Genomic DNA, 7,381 nt, shown 5'->3' with positions numbered 1-7,381 from the left:
AAATTTTCGTCGAACGTCCGACGGAGTAGCACATCCGTCCATTATTTGCTAATAACTCGATAAATAATAATTGTAGCGAGTTTGGTGTTATGATATATATTGTTAGAAACCGTCTATATTACAGTGATATCACGTCGAAAATCGTCTAGGACCGATAGGGAAAAAGTTTCCTCTTGGCGGTGGGACTTAGAAAAATTTCCAGAGTTTTGTCGACGGAGTAGCACATCCGTCCATTATTTGCTAATAACTCGATAAATAATAATTGTAGCGAGTTTGGTGTTATGATATATATTGTTAGAAACCGTCTATATTACAGTGATATCACGTCGAAAATCGTCTAGGACCGATAGGGAAAAAGTTTCCTCTTGGCGGTGGGACTTAGAAAAATTTTCGTCGAACGTCCGACGGAGTAGCACATCCGTCCATTATTTGCTAATAACTCGATAAATAATAATTGTAGCGAGTTTGGTGTTATGATATATATTGTTAGAAACCGTCTATATTACAGTGATATCACGTCGAAAATCGTCTGGGACCGATACGGAAAAAGTTTCCTCTTGGCGGTGGGACTTAGAAAAATTTTCGTCGAACGTCCGACGGAGTAGCACATCCGTCCATTATTTGCTAATAACTCGATAAATAATAATTGTAGCGAGTTTGGTGTTATGATATATATTGTTAGAAACCGTCTATATTACAGTGATATCACGTCGAAAATCGTCTAGGACCGATACGGAAAAAGTTTCCTCTTAGCGGTGGGACTTAGAAAAATTTCCAGAGTTTTGTCGACGGAGTAGCACATCCGTCCATTATTTGCTAATAACTCGATAAATAATAATTGTAGCGAGTTTGGTGTTATGATATATATTGTTAGAAACCGTCTATATTACAGTGATATCACGTCGAAAATCGTCTAGGACCGATAGGGAAAAAGTTTCCTCTTGGCGGTGGGACTTAGAAAAATTTCCAGAGTTTTGTCGACGGAGTAGCACATCCGTCCATTATTTGCTAATAACTCGATAAATAATAATTGTAGCGAGTTTGGTGTTATGATATATATTGTTAGAAACCGTCTATATTACAGTGATATCACGTCGAAAATCGTCTAGGACCGATAGGGAAAAAGTTTCCTCTTGGCGGTGGGACTTAGAAAAATTTTCGTCGAACGTCCGACGGAGTAGCACATCCGTCCATTATTTGCTAATAACTCGATAAATAATAATTGTAGCGAGTTTGGTGTTATGATATATATTGTTAGAAACCGTCTATATTACAGTGATATCACGTCGAAAATCGTCTAGGACCGATACGGAAAAAGTTTCCTCTTAGCGGTGGGACTTAGAAAAATTTCCAGAGTTTTGTCGACGGAGTAGCACATCCGTCCATTATTTGCTAATAACTCGATAAATAATAATTGTAGCGAGTTTGGTGTTATGATACATATTGTTAGAAACCGTCTATATTACAGTGATATCACGTCGAAAATCGTCTAGGACCGATACGGAAAAAGTTTCCTCTTAGCGGTGGGACTTAGAAAAATTTTCGTCGAACGTCCGACGGAGTAGCACATCCGTCCATTATTTGCTAATAACTCGATAAATAATAATTGTAGCGAGTTTGGTGTTATGATATATATTGTTAGAAACCGTCTATATTACAGTGATATCACGTCGAAAATCGTCTAGGACCGATACGGAAAAAGTTTCCTCTTGGCGGTGGGACTTAGAAAAATTTTCGTCGAACGTCCGACGGAGTAGCACATCCGTCCATTATTTGCTAATAACTCGATAAATAATAATTGTAGCGAGTTTGGTGTTATGATATATATTGTTAGAAACCGTCTATATTACAGTGATATCACGTCGAAAATCGTCTAGGACCGATACGGAAAAAGTTTCCTCTTAGCGGTGGGACTTAGAAAAATTTTCGTCGAACGTCCGACGGAGTAGCACATCCGTCCATTATTTGCTAATAACTCGATAAATAATAATTGTAGCGAGTTTGGTGTTATGATATATATTGTTAGAAACCGTCTATATTACAGTGATATCACGTCGAAAATCGTCTAGGACCGATACGGAAAAAGTTTCCTCTTAGCGGTGGGACTTAGAAAAATTTCCAGAGTTTTGTCGACGGAGTAGCACATCCGTCCATTATTTGCTAATAACTCGATAAATAATAATTGTAGCGAGTTTGGTGTTATGATATATATTGTTAGAAACCGTCTATATTACAGTGATATCACGTCGAAAATCGTCTAGGACCGATAGGGAAAAAGTTTCCTCTTGGCGGTGGGACTTAGAAAAATTTTCGTCGAACGTCCGACGGAGTAGCACATCCGTCCATTATTTGCTAATAACTCGATAAATAATAATTGTAGCGAGTTTGGTGTTATGATATATATTGTTAGAAACCGTCTATATTACAGTGATATCACGTCGAAAATCGTCTAGGACCGATACGGAAAAAGTTTCCTCTTGGCGGTGGGACTTAGAAAAATTTTCGTCGAACGTCCGACGGAGTAGCACATCCGTCCATTATTTGCTAATAACTCGATAAATAATAATTGTAGCGAGTTTGGTGTTATGATATATATTGTTAGAAACCGTCTATATTACAGTGATATCACGTCGAAAATCGTCTAGGACCGATACGGAAAAAGTTTCCTCTTGGCGGTGGGACTTAGAAAAATTTCCAGAGTTTTGTCGACGGAGTAGCACATCCGTCCATTATTTGCTAATAACTCGATAAATAATAATTGTAGCGAGTTTGGTGTTATGATATATATTGTTAGAAACCGTCTATATTACAGTGATATCACGTCGAAAATCGTCTAGGACCGATAGGGAAAAAGTTTCCTCTTGGCGGTGGGACTTAGAAAAATTTTCGTCGAACGTCCGACGGAGTAGCACATCCGTCCATTATTTGCTAATAACTCGATAAATAATAATTGTAGCGAGTTTGGTGTTATGATATATATTGTTAGAAACCGTCTATATTACAGTGATATCACGTCGAAAATCGTCTAGGACCGATACGGAAAAAGTTTCCTCTTAGCGGTGGGACTTAGAAAAATTTCCAGAGTTTTGTCGACGGAGTAGCACATCCGTCCATTATTTGCTAATAACTCGATGAATAATAATTGTAGCGAGTTTGGTGTTATGATATATATTGTTAGAAACCGTCTATATTACAGTGATATCACGTCGAAAATCGTCTAGGACCGATAGGGAAAAAGTTTCCTCTTGGCGGTGGGACTTAGAAAAATTTTCGTCGAACGTCCGACGGAGTAGCACATCCGTCCATTATTTGCTAATAACTCGATAAATAATAATTGTAGCGAGTTTGGTGTTATGATATATATTGTTAGAAACCGTCTATATTACAGTGATATCACGTCGAAAATCGTCTAGGACCGATACGGAAAAAGTTTCCTCTTAGCGGTGGGACTTAGAAAAATTTCCAGAGTTTTGTCGACGGAGTAGCACATCCGTCCATTATTTGCTAATAACTCGATGAATAATAATTGTAGCGAGTTTGGTGTTATGATATATATTGTTAGAAACCGTCTATATTACAGTGATATCACGTCGAAAATCGTCTAGGACCGATAGGGAAAAAGTTTCCTCTTGGCGGTGGGACTTAGAAAAATTTTCGTCGAACGTCCGACGGAGTAGCACATCCGTCCATTATTTGCTAATAACTCGATAAATAATAATTGTAGCGAGTTTGGTGTTATGATATATATTGTTAGAAACCGTCTATATTACAGTGATATCACGTCGAAAATCGTCTAGGACCGATACGGAAAAAGTTTCCTCTTAGCGGTGGGACTTAGAAAAATTTCCAGAGTTTTGTCGACGGAGTAGCACATCCGTCCATTATTTGCTAATAACTCGATAAATAATAATTGTAGCGAGTTTGGTGTTATGATATATATTGTTAGAAACCGTCTATATTACAGTGATATCACGTCGAAAATCGTCTAGGACCGATAGGGAAAAAGTTTCCTCTTGGCGGTGGGACTTAGAAAAATTTCCAGAGTTTTGTCGACGGAGTAGCACATCCGTCCATTATTTGCTAATAACTCGATAAATAATAATTGTAGCGAGTTTGGTGTTATGATATATATTGTTAGAAACCGTCTATATTACAGTGATATCACGTCGAAAATCGTCTAGGACCGATAGGGAAAAAGTTTCCTCTTGGCGGTGGGACTTAGAAAAATTTTCGTCGAACGTCCGACGGAGTAGCACATCCGTCCATTATTTGCTAATAACTCGATAAATAATAATTGTAGCGAGTTTGGTGTTATGATATATATTGTTAGAAACCGTCTATATTACAGTGATATCACGTCGAAAATCGTCTAGGACCGATACGGAAAAAGTTTCCTCTTAGCGGTGGGACTTAGAAAAATTTCCAGAGTTTTGTCGACGGAGTAGCACATCCGTCCATTATTTGCTAATAACTCGATAAATAATAATTGTAGCGAGTTTGGTGTTATGATACATATTGTTAGAAACCGTCTATATTACAGTGATATCACGTCGAAAATCGTCTAGGACCGATACGGAAAAAGTTTCCTCTTAGCGGTGGGACTTAGAAAAATTTTCGTCGAACGTCCGACGGAGTAGCACATCCGTCCATTATTTGCTAATAACTCGATAAATAATAATTGTAGCGAGTTTGGTGTTATGATATATATTGTTAGAAACCGTCTATATTACAGTGATATCACGTCGAAAATCGTCTAGGACCGATACGGAAAAAGTTTCCTCTTGGCGGTGGGACTTAGAAAAATTTTCGTCGAACGTCCGACGGAGTAGCACATCCGTCCATTATTTGCTAATAACTCGATAAATAATAATTGTAGCGAGTTTGGTGTTATGATATATATTGTTAGAAACCGTCTATATTACAGTGATATCACGTCGAAAATCGTCTAGGACCGATAGGGAAAAAGTTTCCTCTTGGCGGTGGGACTTAGAAAAATTTTCGTCGAACGTCCGACGGAGTAGCACATCCGTCCATTATTTGCTAATAACTCGATAAATAATAATTGTAGCGAGTTTGGTGTTATGATATATATTGTTAGAAACCGTCTATATTACAGTGATATCACGTCGAAAATCGTCTAGGACCGATACGGAAAAAGTTTCCTCTTGGCGGTGGGACTTAGAAAAATTTTCGTCGAACGTCCGACGGAGTAGCACATCCGTCCATTATTTGCTAATAACTCGATAAATAATAATTGTAGCGAGTTTGGTGTTATGATATATATTGTTAGAAACCGTCTATATTACAGTGATATCACGTCGAAAATCGTCTAGGACCGATACGGAAAAAGTTTCCTCTTGGCGGTGGGACTTAGAAAAATTTCCAGAGTTTTGTCGACGGAGTAGCACATCCGTCCATTATTTGCTAATAACTCGATAAATAATAATTGTAGCGAGTTTGGTGTTATGATATATATTGTTAGAAACCGTCTATATTACAGTGATATCACGTCGAAAATCGTCTAGGACCGATAGGGAAAAAGTTTCCTCTTGGCGGTGGGACTTAGAAAAATTTTCGTCGAACGTCCGACGGAGTAGCACATCCGTCCATTATTTGCTAATAACTCGATAAATAATAATTGTAGCGAGTTTGGTGTTATGATATATATTGTTAGAAACCGTCTATATTACAGTGATATCACGTCGAAAATCGTCTAGGACCGATACGGAAAAAGTTTCCTCTTAGCGGTGGGACTTAGAAAAATTTCCAGAGTTTTGTCGACGGAGTAGCACATCCGTCCATTATTTGCTAATAACTCGATGAATAATAATTGTAGCGAGTTTGGTGTTATGATATATATTGTTAGAAACCGTCTATATTACAGTGATATCACGTCGAAAATCGTCTAGGACCGATAGGGAAAAAGTTTCCTCTTGGCGGTGGGACTTAGAAAAATTTTCGTCGAACGTCCGACGGAGTAGCACATCCGTCCATTATTTGCTAATAACTCGAAGAATAATAATTGTAGCGAGTTTGGTGTTATGATATATATTGTTAGAAACCGTCTATATTACAGTGATATCACGTCGAAAATCGTCTAGGACCGATAGGGAAAAAGTTTCCTCTTGGCGGTGGGACTTAGAAAAATTTTCGTCGAACGTCCGACGGAGTAGCACATCCGTCCATTATTTGCTAATAACTCGATAAATAATAATTGTAGCGAGTTTGGTGTTATGATATATATTGTTAGAAACCGTCTATATTACAGTGATATCACGTCGAAAATCGTCTAGGACCGATACGGAAAAAGTTTCCTCTTAGCGGTGGGACTTAGAAAAATTTCCAGAGTTTTGTCGACGGAGTAGCACATCCGTCCATTATTTGCTAATAACTCGATGAATAATAATTGTAGCGAGTTTGGTGTTATGATATATATTGTTAGAAACCGTCTATATTACAGTGATATCACGTCGAAAATCGTCTAGGACCGATAGGGAAAAAGTTTCCTCTTGGCGGTGGGACTTAGAAAAATTTTCGTCGAACGTCCGACGGAGTAGCACATCCGTCCATTATTTGCTAATAACTCGATAAATAATAATTGTAGCGAGTTTGGTGTTATGATATATATTGTTAGAAACCGTCTATATTACAGTGATATCACGTCGAAAATCGTCTAGGACCGATACGGAAAAAGTTTCCTCTTAGCGGTGGGACTTAGAAAAATTTCCAGAGTTTTGTCGACGGAGTAGCACATCCGTCCATTATTTGCTAATAACTCGATAAATAATAATTGTAGCGAGTTTGGTGTTATGATATATATTGCTAGAAATCGTCTATATTACAGTGATATCACGTCGAAAATCGTCTAGGACCGATACTTAAAAATTTTCCTCTTATTTGTGGGACTTAGAAAAATTTTCAAAGTTCGGTGAATTATGAAAAGTTGGTTATTTTGTGTAAAATAATATAGAAATGTTAAAATTTATTATATTTTGTGAAAAAAATTTTTATACTTTTTTCGCTCTAAGTTCCAACAGCCCCGCCGGGAGGTCTGTTGCCGCGGCGGTTTGCGGCCATAAGCGCGCGTGCTATTGACCGCGCGGCGCCGGCGTCCCGGCCGGCCGTTCGGTATCTATAAGAGAGTCGACGGTTCGGTCGAGTCGGTCGGTGCAGCGCGCGTCTGTGGCTATTCTACGATCTCGGTCGAGAAGCAGTCATGGGCGCCTCGAGACTTCGGTCTTGACTGTTTCGTACCGTGCTTCGTATCGAATTATTCTCTACACAGCATTGCCACGGGTCGGTGTCCTAGACCGAATGGCCCTTATGTGGCGAGCCTTCCCTTAGTGGAGGTTGGTGACTTGTATTCACTTTTGTGTTTACT

The sequence above is a fragment of the Halictus rubicundus genome, unplaced genomic scaffold, assembly GCF_050948215.1.
Source record: "Halictus rubicundus isolate RS-2024b unplaced genomic scaffold, iyHalRubi1_principal scaffold1252, whole genome shotgun sequence".
NCBI classification, from domain to species: Eukaryota; Metazoa; Arthropoda; class Insecta; order Hymenoptera; family Halictidae; genus Halictus; species Halictus rubicundus.
This window is presented reverse-complemented; position numbering follows the sequence as displayed.